The sequence below is a fragment of the Artemia franciscana genome, chromosome 4 (assembly GCF_032884065.1).
Source record: "Artemia franciscana chromosome 4, ASM3288406v1, whole genome shotgun sequence".
Lineage (NCBI taxonomy): Eukaryota > Metazoa > Arthropoda > Branchiopoda > Anostraca > Artemiidae > Artemia > Artemia franciscana.
In genome coordinates, this window is record NC_088866.1 from 33,625,681 (window position 1) to 33,640,952 (window position 15,272).

At 34.4% G+C, this 15,272-nt stretch overlaps 1 protein-coding gene across 5 annotated transcripts in view; it reads right to left on the reverse strand.

Annotated features, from left to right (window-relative positions):
- LOC136026330 (AT-rich interactive domain-containing protein 5B-like) overlaps positions 1-15,272 on the reverse strand; it is a 106,633-nt gene that overhangs the window by 66,144 nt on the left and 25,217 nt on the right. For 2 of the 5 annotated variants that reach the window (XM_065702758.1, XM_065702755.1), the window contains exon 1: positions 13,605-13,751. The exons of the other annotated variants lie outside the window; for them this stretch is intronic. The gene's annotated coding sequence lies outside the window, so the exon portion shown is untranslated. Of the gene's footprint in view, positions 1-13,604; positions 13,752-15,272 lie in introns of those variants that run through there. 5 annotated transcript variants of the gene reach the window in all.

A 15,272-nucleotide genomic window follows, 5' to 3' on the forward strand; every position in this document is an offset into this window, starting at 1 on the left:
CACGGCTACTTCAGGGGGCTTATGGGAGGAAGTTAAAAAAGCAATTTAAGAAAACTAATGGGGTCAAATGTGCATAAGGTTAGGCACACAAAAAGTGAGCCCTCAGATTAGTGCTCCTCATTTGAGATATCACTATTTTTACTACTAAAAAATGTTTACGTAAAGCCAAAAAAAGGAAAATAGTAAAAACGACGGCATCCTGTTACAAAATTGATTGTATTCTAATGGTTTACAATTAGGTAGGAGATAGCTATGAATGTATTTGGAAGAGGTCCTAGCAAGAAAATATTAACAGAAACTGAGACTTTTATTGTATCTTTAAGCATTTTGAGAAGGGAGGGAGAGCCCACACTCCCAGATATGCTTTTTCTCCTTTTTGCGTGCGTATGTATATATATATATCTAGACAGCTTAACTGTGCCAGCTGAAAAGAGAGTTTTTTACATGACATATTTTTTCTAAAAGAGTGGAAAACTGAAAAGTACATTTTAGGTAGTTTCTTTTTTTCCAGTGATTATATGTTCCCTCTAAAACCAGCGATTTTGCGACAAGTCTGCACCTGCAATTTGTATCAAAAGGACAAGATACTTCCATCATTGGATAGGTTAGTCTTAAATTTATTCACCGACCCAGACTTATAATACTACTTATAGTTATCCACGAGGAAGGATATAAACTTACTTAAAAAGTGGAAAAATTTTCCTTTTTACAACTAATTTTAAACGTATTTCCAATCTGAAAAACTATTTACACTAAATTTTATAAATTTAATTCAGCAGTTGTTTAGACCCGAATCTCACCTATGGAATGATATCAAATATGCCGTCCTTCGTTGATAACATTAAAACGAGAGCAGAAACATAACACACTAAAAATTGCACAGGGAACATAAACCTTAACATTCTACCCAAAAAGTAAGGATAACTTATAAAAGTGGGAACTGGCGCTAGTGTCGACAAAGAGTAACAATTAATGCCATCTAGCGTCGGGCGATACTTGGAATTTTTTAAACTTTATAATCATTATCCTGTCAGGAACTGAGACCAGACCCTTATTAATGCCCTAATTTTACCAATTACACTCATTAAATTAATTATTCTCACTATTTCACTAAAAAATGTCCAGCATCGCCAGACACAAGATGGCGTTGACAGTTTTTTGTCGACACTTGCGCCAGTTCCCACTCTTATAAGTTACCCATACTGTTCGACTCTATTAGCATGTACAGGGTGCTGTTTTACGCCTCCAAAATATGATGAAAGATTTGTTAAAGGTCTAGCTGCTAACTGTTTCTGTTTTGCCTACAAGGAAAGGAAACATTAACCTAATGCATGTTTTATTTTAAACTAGAAGTTTCGAGTTATCTTTAAAGCCCAATAATATTCGGCAAATGAATTGAGCCTGTAGGGTTTTTGGACATGGGCACTACATATCACCTTTCAGATTAACATAGCTTAAAGGGGACTTAGTAGTGTTACAAACAGTACGGTGGACTGTTCGCCCGATCGCTCACTCACTCTACCTCCGTTCCCCTTAATGTACACGAAAGTGTCCAGGGAGTCCCCACTGCTGAAGGTATCATCGTTATTATATTTTTGATAATAATGCCCCTATCAAGCCAGTCTGCTGGATTCCTCCCCAGAGCTTTCGTCGTCAATATAATTGGTGACGTGATTTGAAAAAGGCGTATTCAACAATGAAAAACTGTTTTCACATTAATTCGCCAATTGATAATTATAAAATAATTTTCAGATTCAGGAGGGAAATTTCAAACCAAGTACCCCTCCATGCCTAGGTGAGGTCTCGAATCATTCTTGAAACCAGCTTTTTTTAAACAGCAATTATACATACTCAGAGCTTTGGTGTGTTAACTCCTGTTTGCTGTACTTACTTTTGCAAAATAGTGGGTATTTGTCCTTTTATCATTGACCTGTATATATATTATTCACACACAAGTTATAATAAATGCAAACACCAATTTTGTGATTGATTTGATATTTATTTACACTGAGCAATGGTGACAAGCTAAATCAATTCAGTGATAAGAGAAAAATCCATTATTTAAAGCATCTTAATTAGTACATGTAACAATAAACTTTCTATTTTTCATTCCTGTTTCCGCCCATGACCTATCATATTTCATAGATTTCCTGACAGTGTTGCCACCAACCTTTTTCTAAATTTTCCATATACTTCGATGACCTTTAAACGAATGTTAATATCCTTCAAAATACAAATTTATTTTATGCATAACCTATTTAACTTATCTAAATTATATTGCATAGCATGCCATTACATCAATCATAGAGACATTCCTCCACACTGAAGATGCTAGGGCATACGGCCACCAGGGGATCACCCCTAGGGTTCCAAAAAGACCCTAAGGGAAAATAAACAAAGATCTCCCTGAAAGTGCAATTCTTTGTACTTTAACCAAGCCCCTCCGGACAAATCGTTTGACTCCATATTGGGCTGCATTAGATGGTACATCATTTATAATTTCAATGGTACATAATATACATTAGTTAATGTAATCCAAGTTTAAAATAACACACTTTGATCATCACATGTGCACACTACAAAAATTTGAAGGGTTAAGAAATGAATATCAGCAGATTTTTTCAACGGAGAGGGGGTGAGAGTGAAATCCCTAAAACAAAATTATGTCTATGTCACTATTCTCCCTTTCTCGGAGGCAGAACGAGTGGGGTCTTTATAGCACCACCCCCCCCCCAAACACAAGTGTATACGGCAATATATGTTTAGATTACCAGAAAAATGAGTGAGGCTGCCACTCTCTAAATCTTAAAAATGTCAAAGTGTTTCAAACGATTTACTGGAAACAAGAGGGAGGGGGTAGCGCCACTCTTATTTGTAAGTCTTGACAGCTCTCGCCTTTATAATGCTTAGGGGGCGGTAGTCCTATTCCTGTTTGTACGTAATTTGTTTGTCTTTGGTTTGATTTGAATATTCAACGTAATTTCTGCTCGTTTGGTGATTCATTTCTTCATCTATAGCGTAAGATCTTACCTTCACATTTGATGGGATTATTCATTTTAATTTATGTTCGTATTGGGTTTCATTGATATTAATTTATGTTCGTTTTAAGTTTGAGCTGTTATATGACTTATTTCTGTTCGTCATTAGTTTTAATATGACTCTTTACTTTTCTCTGAAAAACTTCTATGTAGAAAAAACTTTTAAAAACTAATAGCATGAATAAGATAGTAACCAACATATTTGTTACATCTTATTCCTACTCATTTCAAAGATGTTGATCGTTACTCTTTTTCGGAAAACCTCAGCCCTACCTTAAACAGTTTTTACGCCAAATTTCTATAATCGTCTAAAATAGAAAAAGAAGTTTCCAACACGTTTAAAGCGACAAGAATGACATCAGGCGGCAACAATGCTTACCGCCGGACGGAATTACAAACATAATTTTAATTTACCTGAAAAACATACGATCACAAGTTGGGAGAAACAGCTGATACCAATTCAAGTTTCAAAACGAAATTTTAGCTCTCGTCGAAGTCAAAGAATAATTCAAATTGTGGGTTAAATTGAAAAACAATTTCTTTTATCTTTAGTCTACTTACGGTACCCCATTATTGATTTTATAGATGAGACAGGAAAACGTAAACATATCTAAAGGGGACATTCATTTAGTAAATTATGAATCCATAGCTAAAACTCATGTATTTCGTAATGTTTTCAAATTATAAATTAGCTTGACCGTAAATAAGACAATAAGCTGCGTAACAAATGTAGGCTAGTCCGATCCTACTTACTAGGGCTACAATGAAAGGAAGATTATAATGGGCTACAAGGTTATAATATTGCCGAAAATTAGTGAAGGACTACAAGGTAACACTATTTCAGAAAATTGTATCTTTTGACCATCCCACTGGGACAAAACAAATAAGAGATCGTAGCCGAATGGGGCGAGAAGAGGTCATAGGAAAGAGCTTAATCAAACTGAAAGTTCATGGAAGGGGATAACGAGTAAAGCTTTAAAACTAATGCCACAGATAAGGAGCATGCGGAGCTTTTAGGGTCTTGGACCGATTGAGGCTGCAATGGGTTGTTAGTAGTAGAAGTTAGGGACCGAGAATTTAAATACAGACAATGAAAAAAGTTTGATCCTGTTTAATCATACACGTATAGGGTGGCAGCCCCAATACTGCTGCCAAAAAGTCCACGTTCAGTCTTCTAGCCCCTTAAACAGTACAAATACTCTAACCCCTTCCAGTGTGTACATACGTATACCAGAATGCAGAAAGGGGGAGGGGGCCATATCTTCCTTAAAATTGTGGCCATAAAAGGACTGTGTTGTGTTTGAGCTCTCCCTGGGAAAATTATCTAGATTCTACCATATGTGAATTGCAATCAGTAATTACTATAAAGGCTTAACCATAATTTCAAAAACGAAAAAAGCAGTAGTTACAAAAACATTTCACTCCAAGTAGGGTAAACCCGAAAGGTTGCCCATTCTCAGCCACCTGATGAGGACAATTTTTGAAAGTGAGTGATCCAGAGCTGTTCAAGGGGGAGGGGACGGCCAGGGCAGCTGCCCCAGGCACCGTGACTAGGGAGCAGCTGAGGGGTTGCCCAATTTGAGCAAATTTTTCACTTTGAATCAGTTTTTTGGATATATTTGAGTCGGGAGGGGAAGCTGTAATTAATTTTTCTCCAGGCACCACCAACTCTAGGAACGGCTCAGGAGTGACCCCTTAGTATAGTCCCAGCCTAAAAGAAAATTTCCAAGTCTTCCTTTGAATAGAACTAAATGTTATATAAGAAACAAAAATGACTTATAGTAAAAAAGATTTTGTGGATTATTTTAGAGTCCAATCCCAGACCACTCAGCCTCCCGCCCTGGCAAGTAGCTGATACGGGGAATGCTTATTTTGAAACTACTATCGTAAGTTTACCATACAAAACATATAGCTCGGTTTAGTAGGGATATATCAAAAATATTTGTGGTAGGGGCACCGAAAGCCATGAAATTACATGTCTAAGCAATAATCGACTTCACCGATTTTTGGATGAAAAAGCTTACCTGTTTCATAGCATCTATTTCGAACGTCATCAAAAACATTTCACGGGAACAATTATTTCAGATTTGGACAAACCCCGGGAGGGAAAGGAGGTTGCAAGGTTGAGCTAGCGGACATATTCTGAATGTAATTTGATTTGACGTGTGAGGCTGTTATCATGGCTGGAAATTACCATATCAATTAAAGGGGTCACAATTTCCGGTTTTCTTTTTAAAATATAAAAGTTTAAAGAAGAGTATAAGATAATCATGTTTGTACAATACCAAAAACGATATCAGTTTGAAATAATAATACAGATACTAGCACAACCATAGTCGATGCTATTATTTGAAACACTACCCCTCACCCAATTTTCTATCCAGGATTTTTGTTGGGGGGGAGAGGGTAGAAAAAAACTTTACAAAACGCATGACAAATTTGTTTATGTGCATTTTTGTTTCTTTTGTAGGAGTCGGGCGAAAATTTCGGGGGATGGGGCGGGAGGTTAACTGGGTAGCCCCCTGGATAAGGCCGTGCTTCCCCCCACACAAAAACTAAAAATTACGCAACAAAATGGGTGAGTTTCCCTAAAAGGGCATTGAAAGAGGTTTACTTGAGAAGCAGCCTTGCTTCAAGAGGGCCACAGGAAAAAGAAAGCAGACAGCTAACAGTCGAACCCTCGGAAAGGTAACATCTAGACAGCATATCTAATAAAAAATGGTCACTCTTATCTTACACTTCACCCCCAATAATTTTAGTCAAACCCCCGAAAAGGCCAAATCTATAAAGCACCTCTAAAAACTAGTTTCATTCTCTTAGAGCAACACCATCACTGATATTTGGCAAAGCACCAGATGAAATTCAGTTTTTACACTACCTTGTCTGTTATTTTACTACTAGATTTAGACAGCAACAATAAGAAATGCAACATTGAATTAGGATTTACTTTAACTATTCCAGCACAGTCCAGCTAAATAATGACGTTGCAATAAGAAAATCCTAGGGTAACGATATAGGCCTACCTGAACCCTCGGAATGGGCTGAATAATACACTTCTATGTAATTTCCCAGTAGATCAACAGTTTTGCTACAGGATGTCAAACTAACGTAGTTTGGCTTAGCTAACTACTTGTGCACTACCCCTAACTTACACTCAAGTGGACAGTGAACTTTGGTCTTTGGCACAAGATCGGTCAAGTTGGAGGTCAACCGTCGCTGCCCTATGTACCCCAAGGTGTAGGGGGATCTAAGTAAGTACTAAGTAAGGGCAGTTATCGTCATGCTAATTATAAGTACAATTACAAAGAACCAATAGTTTAGTTTGATTCACATTCTGGGATAAGCCTATACCTAGAGACGCTATTTCCAGAAGCATCACGGACGCGGAAGAGGAATAGCCCCCCATCCAACATTTGGGTAAGTGACGTTAATGGTCATTTCGTGTCTTCAAGGGGGGTGCCAATTAAGACCACATGGTGTGCATCTTAGATCATTACTTGTTCAGCCATGTTTGTCCCACTCCCATTGAATCGCGACTTTTTGCGCCATACATGACACAACTCGCGCCATGCGTTTGCTCATTTTTTTCATCTTTTCCCAGGAGTGCCAAGACTGAAGAAATACCCAATTCTTATCTCACTTTTAGATGATTAATGAGAGAAAAAAAGTTTTAGCATATCCCGGGAAGGTTCATAATAAACCTATCTACGGGCTTTTTATCAATTTTACCATCCATAAGTGCCATATAGCGCAAAAAACGGCACGTTTGGTGCCACATCTATAAGTGGAAGAGTTTGGAAGCATAAAACGGTACCATTGCGATAATTATGATCCAAAGCCCTTAAGTGGAATTTTATAAGAGCTCCTCACATATACACCACTTCCAGACCATCTCAGTAAGTTTCATAGACCGCCTACTCATCTTAAAAGTAAAAGATAATTGTGAAAACAAATTAACAAAAGCTAAAAACATTTCAACAAAAAATCTACCAAAACTTAAGCTTGAATGATCACCAGTTTTGAATTGAACCTTCAAACTTCACTCTGTAATGAAGCCTGTGTGTTAGTTCTAACGGTGGTAACTGAGGGGAAGGAACGTCCTTCCCCCCTTAGTTTTTTGCCGCCCCTGCCTAGGCTTTGAAAAACACCTTCTTTTGATCATTTCATTAGAAAAAGATGTTTTTTTCATTAGAAAAAAAATGGGGGAAACAATCGAAAATGCACTTTGTCGGAAAGTCCTATCAAGTGAAATTCATAAAAAGCGATTAGGTATAAATATAAGCTCTTAAACAGCTCTCTTTCATTACGTTGGGCTTCCAGTTTCTGCTAGTCAGTAGGCAATTTATAAAGCCCTATCTTCATTATGGATTTTTCAGGCGAAGTCGGCCGAGTAATAACAGCTTTTGGTTCATCAAAAAACAAATATTCCTTTAAAAAATGTATTGTTATGCGAATTATGGATAATAAACTTTATGTTATAGACTGAAAGTTTTTCGTAGCTGTCAAGGTTGGCTGCAGTATTTTCTAGAGGTGTCTTATCTCCCATGGATCGGTGATAATTAGAGTTTATATTAAAAATAAGTTTTCAACTGAAACTAAGGAGTGACATTAAAACTTAAAACGAATATATATTATCCCGTATAAATAAAAAAAGACCATGGGAGCGCTGTTTCTACATTAAATTTTAATCAAAACGAACAAAGATTAATTAAAAAACAAAGTTTTTTCTCCAAGGGAAGTAAAGAGTGAAGTTGAAAATTAAAACGGACAGAAATTATTAATTCACAGCCTGTCTAATATATATCAATGAAACAAATAAGCCAACTAGTTATGTTTCCCTATATTTCTAGGATTATAGAACACTAGAACTTTACTGAAAACACAAAACAATGTAGGAGTTTTTGGTACAGTATAAGTAAACCAACTAAGAACACTTTTTACAGAATAAAAATATTGTCAATCTCTTTTAGGGTCTATCCCTTTTAAGATAAAGCAACAATCATTTTTAGGATTGTTGCTTTATCTTTTTTCGTTTAATTTGGTATCACTTCTGCATAATGGCTCAGTTCAATGACTGGCTCTCGTTTTGGTTCTGAAAAGGACATACCATGATTAATTTGTAGACAAGTTCAAAGTAAAGCCATCTTGATAGTATTAGGACTACAGACTAGCTTTAGAATTTGTATCATAGCTTGACATTCACTGTTGTATAGAGAGAAATAACCGGATTTACGAGTTCGTATTATGTCTTATTTGATCTTCATTTCAAGAAATACTAAAGCATATTTCTTACAATTTAAGATTCTATATAACCGACTATTGGTATTAAAGCTGGCGAGACCAAAATGCTACCTGATGAATCAATCCGATATTTCTGTATTCTGTTAAATTACTTTGCGATTATTAAAACAAATATTTAATTTTACGATATGTTTTTAAAACAATTTTAATTGCATACTGAAAGTTACTGTGTCACAATTGGTACAAAAATATGCAAATCTTGATAGATTAGTCTATTGTTGTCAGGGTACATCCTCAGTTTTGACTCCAAGTCAATATTCCTGTTTTTATAGTTGACTTCTGTGTTTTCAGTGAGGCGCTAGTTTTCACCAATCTTAGAAACACAGGGAAATATAATTAGTGGGTTTTAGGCTGTGAAGTAATAATTTTGTCCATTATAAGTTTCAACTTCGGTCTTTACTTCCCTCGGAAAAACTTTTTTTTTCAAATTCATTTTTTTTTTCATCGGTATCAGATGGCAATTTTTTTCAGGAGTTTTTGGCAATTTTTTTGCAGGAATGTAGTGCATTCCTGCAGCGTGATTCGATCTCTGGGTCCCGTATTACCAAGCTAAGGTCAAATCCACTGCGCCACCACAGGACACAAAAGGATAAATGACATTATAAAAACATTTCAAAAATTTTGGGAAGAATTGATTTCTACAGAACTGTTTTCATTTGTCTTTCTTCCTCTTTGGATACACAATCTTATGCATGTAGATGATATTACGACGAAAATGTTAAGTAAATAATTGGAATAATTAAATATAATAATAAGTAATCCTTCTTTTAATATACAACTTTTGAGTGGTTCAAGAAACACAAGCCTACGTGACAATAGGATGGGTCAGGGACGTAAATTGCTATGAGACAGAGGAGGCAACTGTCCCTCGCTGACCTCAGTTTTCCCCAGACCAAAGTTTTCACACACACACCCCCCCCCCAGGGAAGAATTTAGTTTCTCCAAATGTTGTCAAAACTAAGATAAGTCTATTATTATATAGCTCGTTGTCACTTAACTTGATTTGGGAAAAATTGGCTCCAACTTTGACCCCCCCCCCCGAGGATTTTGACAAAATTACGTCATTCGTTGAGGTATGGATTTAGTGATCTGCTAAGAATATCGTTAATAACCATGAACTAGATGACCTCTATTCTCTTTTGAATAAACATGCTTGACAATATACCTTCCCGGAACATGCTTTAAAAAATGAGTACATCACATTTACACAATTTACTTAGTGAAAATTATCTTATATTAAAAATAATCATATAAGGGGCAAAACAGTGATAAAAAAACCAAGTGGGAAATAATTTGATATATTGGTGTTTGTACATTAATTACGTAGCTTATTAATGGGGCTTAGAGGAGGAACATATGGGAGGTGTTCTTGCAAACCTCCAGTTAAGAATTTTGGACCATAATGATTACAAAGATACTGCTTTATAGTTCCAAACTTTTCTACTTAAGAAGAGAAACCAAAAGTGTTTCTTAGTGCTATATCACACTTACGAATGGTAGAATTGACAAACATCACGTAGATATAAGCAATAGCTTTCAAATGAGTCATTAAACATAACTCTTAGCCCCAGCTTTTCCACTTGAGACATGGGACCAAAAGTGCTGTTTTTAGTGCAATTTGGAACTTGCTGATGTTGGTATTTATAGGAAGGATGTAGATATAAGCAGTATCTTTTATATATAAAAAATCTGTCTATGATGTTCTAGTAGCCTGCTAGTGCCGCTACCTGAGACATCGCACAAAAAGTGCCATAAGGCACTTGTTGATGGCGTAATTTATAAAAAGCACGTAGATATGAGAAATGGGTTTTGAATGAGCCATTAAGCATCTCTCTATGATGTTCTGGTAGCCCGCTGAAAAAAAAGAAGAAAAAAACAAAAAAGAGGAGATAGATCAGTGCTACCGTTGCAAAAAACGATTTTCCTTGTTGTTCAAGGAGGGGGACTTTATTTTTCCTGTTTAAGGTTTTCGACAACGCTGATTCCAATGAAACACTTTCCCTTTTGATCTGGCGCAATTTTCGAGGGGTTTCAGGCTTTTTTCGAAATCACCATCAGATTTCTTTTCGCAATAAACTTTTACTTTTAAGACAAACAGATGTAATAGTGACCATTCCTGACTCAGTGTCAGAGGGCAATGTTTTTCAGTAGACAGATTCTTCCAAAATGCATTTTTTTACTTTTGGTTACTATGGGTTGTGGTTCGTTCTTTACTAGGTTGCAGCTACTGCTGCAACCATGATTCGTTTGGTCTATATTTTACGTTTTGGATCTTAATTACTCCTTTTTTACCCCCAAAATATGTACCAATGCACCGTAAACACTTACATCAATAGTGTCGGCAAATCCATGAATGGTTCCAGACACATCTGCGTATACGGAAGACAGGGGTGATTCCCTCCAGATCGGTCCGCATAGCCTTCATAGAATGGTGGAGAATCGCCCCCTGTGTCCTCTGCTGGTATACCGTTGCATATTTCAGGATTATGTTTTAATATTATGTAAATATGAATTCATTATGATATAAGGTATGTTGTTTTCTTTTTCGTTTCTATTCTTTGTTTTCCGTTCGCGTATATCTTGTTGGTTGACTTAAAGCCATTTTTTTTCTTATTTACTTTCATAGGTTTTTGTGTCACCTTTTCTGTTGTATGCAGAACTTACTGTAAGCATTTCTTTGCAAACAGTGAATAAAATAAACAAATAAATATTTTCTAATTCATAAACAAAACGATACGCGTCCTTTCAGCAAGTGGTATATTTTCCTTTGTTTCTAGCCAAATTTACCTGAGCACCCTGCTTACCTACGCTATAGAGAAGCACAAAAATAATAAATTAGAGAAAAACAATTCCGCTTTGACTGAATATATTCAAACATTACATTTTAATAGCCCAGCGGTGCATCAAAAGGAAAAACAAATACAATGTTAATGAACAAGAGCCCGAAGTAATAGAATCATTCTTGACGTTCAAGTCGAAAAGTTAGTTTTCTGTAATTTTCTTTCCGAATCGATTTCAAGCACTGACGTCAGTGATGTTTCGTATTTTTAAACCTTCCTACCCCTTCCCCTATAAAGGGGAAAAAATACTTAAACATATATATTTTTCACTGTATGTGCATAAAAAGGAATAAGTGGGGAATGCCGCCTGAAATTGGCCAAAAGAAATGGACAACCCTTGGAAATTTTTGAAGTCGACAAAGGGGGCACTTTCCCGGCCCTCCGGGAAATCTGTTCTGATACCCCCACCACTACTACACTGTGGATCCGAACTAAGTACATGTGTTTATTTAATTTGTCTATTAAATCTCCCATCCCTCGAATAAAACTCGAAGCTACAGGCCTTATTTTAGATCAGATAAGATAAATGCTATTTCTATCTATTTTCTTTTGAAAAAGGTTACCATTTCATCAATCCTATTCTTTTTACACAAATCCAAGGCCATACTTTAAAATGGACAATCAATGAGTAGAGTCCTAACATATGAAAACGACAAATAATTACCGAACACGAAATCAATAAAAAACGAAGGAACGCCACTGCATTTTCATGCACCAAGAAATTCCAGTTTGAGGAATAGCTTCAACGCACAATTAGCTTCGATAGGAAGATTTTCAAAAAGGAAACAATTAAATATTGTCGTCTGGGAAGTCAGTAATATTATAAAAAAAATACTATTAACATAACTATTAATTTTAAAGTAGTATACTTTCAAATAAAAGTCATTAAATTTATGCAATAATTAAATAACGGTACCTTCGTATTCCCAAACTATACGTGATAAACTTTGCGAAAATATAGCTATATGAACATTAGACATTGAGATTTATTCAATTTACGCCTTAAAACTGTTATTAAATTTAGGAATAGTTTCTTATTTCTGTATTAGAAATTAAGTGAGGGGTTATCCACTCTACGTTAGTAGTGTGTACAACTTTCCATCTCTGGTCCCACATCTGTGATTTTCAACACTGTGTTCAGTTTTACGTCTACAACCTTAGTACATTTAAAGCAACTGCAGCTAAGGGTAGAGGAACTTCCCATTGGATTTCCTGAATGGAAAAAATAGGCTAGAAATCGATGAGGGGCTCCCTGGAATTCAGTGACGTCATTTAGGGGGAGGGGCAAGGGGGGCAGTTGCTCCCCTTTAATGTGGAAAAAATATATGGCCCGCACCCATTGGCTCTCCAAATGTAGACCCCTCTTGCCCCCCACCCAATAATAATGCTGGAGCTACACCCTTGCTGGTATCGCAAGGGGTCTAGTGGCTTACGCCTCAAACCCTACGATCGCTATGCTTCTTTGTGAACAAGATAGTCCTGTCAATCCTTACTCAAGAAAAACATCTGTGTAAGACAGGCACGTACATGAGGTTAAGAGGGACAAGACCCTCACTATTTACATGTTTTAACTAATTTATTGTGCTCTACTGATATACGGTTTGACTATTTTTTTGCTTTTTTCTCGAAAAGCAAAATCCTGCCCACGTGGTTCGAAATTTACTTAGCCCAGCAACAATTTAGCATTTTCACTGGTACACTTACAAATAAGACTAGCCTGCTCACTATGACAATTACTATTTAGCTATTACTCATATACTCCACGTCAAGCACTTGAGGTTCATTTTGGGGGAGAAGGGTTTGTAAAAAATAGCCAAAAACAGGAAAGAATCAAAGGCCTAAGCGACTTGACTAAGGAAAGTATTAGGCGGGTCTGAATTTAGGGTCCTGGAGGTCCCCTGGGCACATGCCTGCTACAGGTTATTCATCATTCAACTCTGTAAGATATCAAAATACTATAATATTTAATAATTTATAGCATTAGAAATAAAATGAGAACTAAAAAGCACAATAGATTCCTTTAAAAACATACTTCTTATGTCTCATCCCACTTAAATTAATACCCACTATAGGCCTAGTCCAATTATTTCAACTATTCCAAAGGAGATATAGTAAATAGCCTTTATTTTTAAATACAAAAATTGAAAAAAAAAACTCGAACATATATTTTCTAAATAAATAGCCTAATACTGAATTATTATGATTAATGTTCATTTCGAAACCATTAAAATTAGGTCTACAAACAACAACACATATCGCAATATATTTAACACAAAAAAAAAATTAAATTCACGTTTTTTGTTCCTTTACCAAAATCAATAGCCCGTTTCCGTGCACTCTAGAATCTCACCAAGGCCAAATTACACACTTTATATATTTTCTATAATATCTCCACAATTATTCACTTAAATTTAATGAAACTTACCTTACTAGAATCCTTAAAATTTATACTGTAAACTATATAATTTTTATCCTAATTGGCCTCGATTGAACGAGGTAATAATTAAAATTTCCCAAGATATATAATATCAAACATGACTTGATAAAGAACTGAAAACTACGGAATGGAGACTTTCGTTGTACGCGCACATTGGCTCAAGAGATTATAAAAACACCCTCCAGGCGCCCAATGTTAATTATCCTCTTTTTTTATCAATAAGGAATAAATATTTAACGAGTCATTTTTAATGTTAAAAAGGTGTCAATCTCATAATATATTAATATATGGAATAAAAAATATGCAAAAGTTAAAAGGATAGGCAGAGACAATGAAAATCAAGTCTGGAATTATTTTTCTTTTTCCTGGATTTATCACCTGCATGACGAGAGTAAGAGGAAGTTGTGGGATGTTGTACTAATACTGCTACCAATTATTTTGAATATATCATAGTCTTAATAATATATATATATATATATATATATATATATATATATATATATATATATATATATATATATATATATATATATATATATATATATATATATTTATGTATTCTACGCAGCATATATAAATGTGCAAAGTAGTTTGTATACAACGCAAATGCAACAGGACAGGCCGGTGAATGATAACTTATTTCAGAAAAAAAGGAGAGTGAGTATTTGGGGGGGGGCTAGGATCTAAGAAATGCGTGAATTGTATAAAAAAAGGAAAATTATAAAAGATATTGTCATATATATATATATATATATATATATATATATATATATATATATATATATATATATATATATATATATATATATATATATATATATATATATATATATATATATATATATATATATATATATATATATATATATATATATATATATATATATATATATATATATATATATATATATATATATATATATATATATTGGGGGAAGGGAGTTGGGGGCTTGGGGCTATATATATATATATATATATATATATATATATATATATATATATATATATATATATATATATATATATATATATATATATATATATATACTACGGGGAGGAAGTCAGGGGTTTGGGGCCTCCACCCAATGTACATACCTGTACCAATGTTTAACGATTAAGTTAATGATATATATATATATACATATATATATATATATATATATATATATATATATATCATTAACTTAATCGTTAAACATTGGTACAGGTATGTACATTGGGTGGAGGCCCCAAACCCCTGACTTCCTCCCCGTAGTATATATATGTATATATATATATATATATATATATATATATATATATATATATATATATATATATATATATATATATATATATATATATATATATATATATATATATATATATATATATATATACATATATATACTACGGGGAGGAAGTCAGGGGTTTGGGGCCTCCACCCAATGTACATACCTGTACCAATGTTTAACGATTAAGTTAATGATATATATATATACATATATATATATATATATATATATATATATATATATATATATATATATATATATATATATATATATATATATATATATATATATATATATATCTTTAGGCTCGAATTTTTTTTCTTTTTTTTATTATATTATGTATATTTTTTTATCTTTAGGTATTTTTTTTTATCTGTAGACT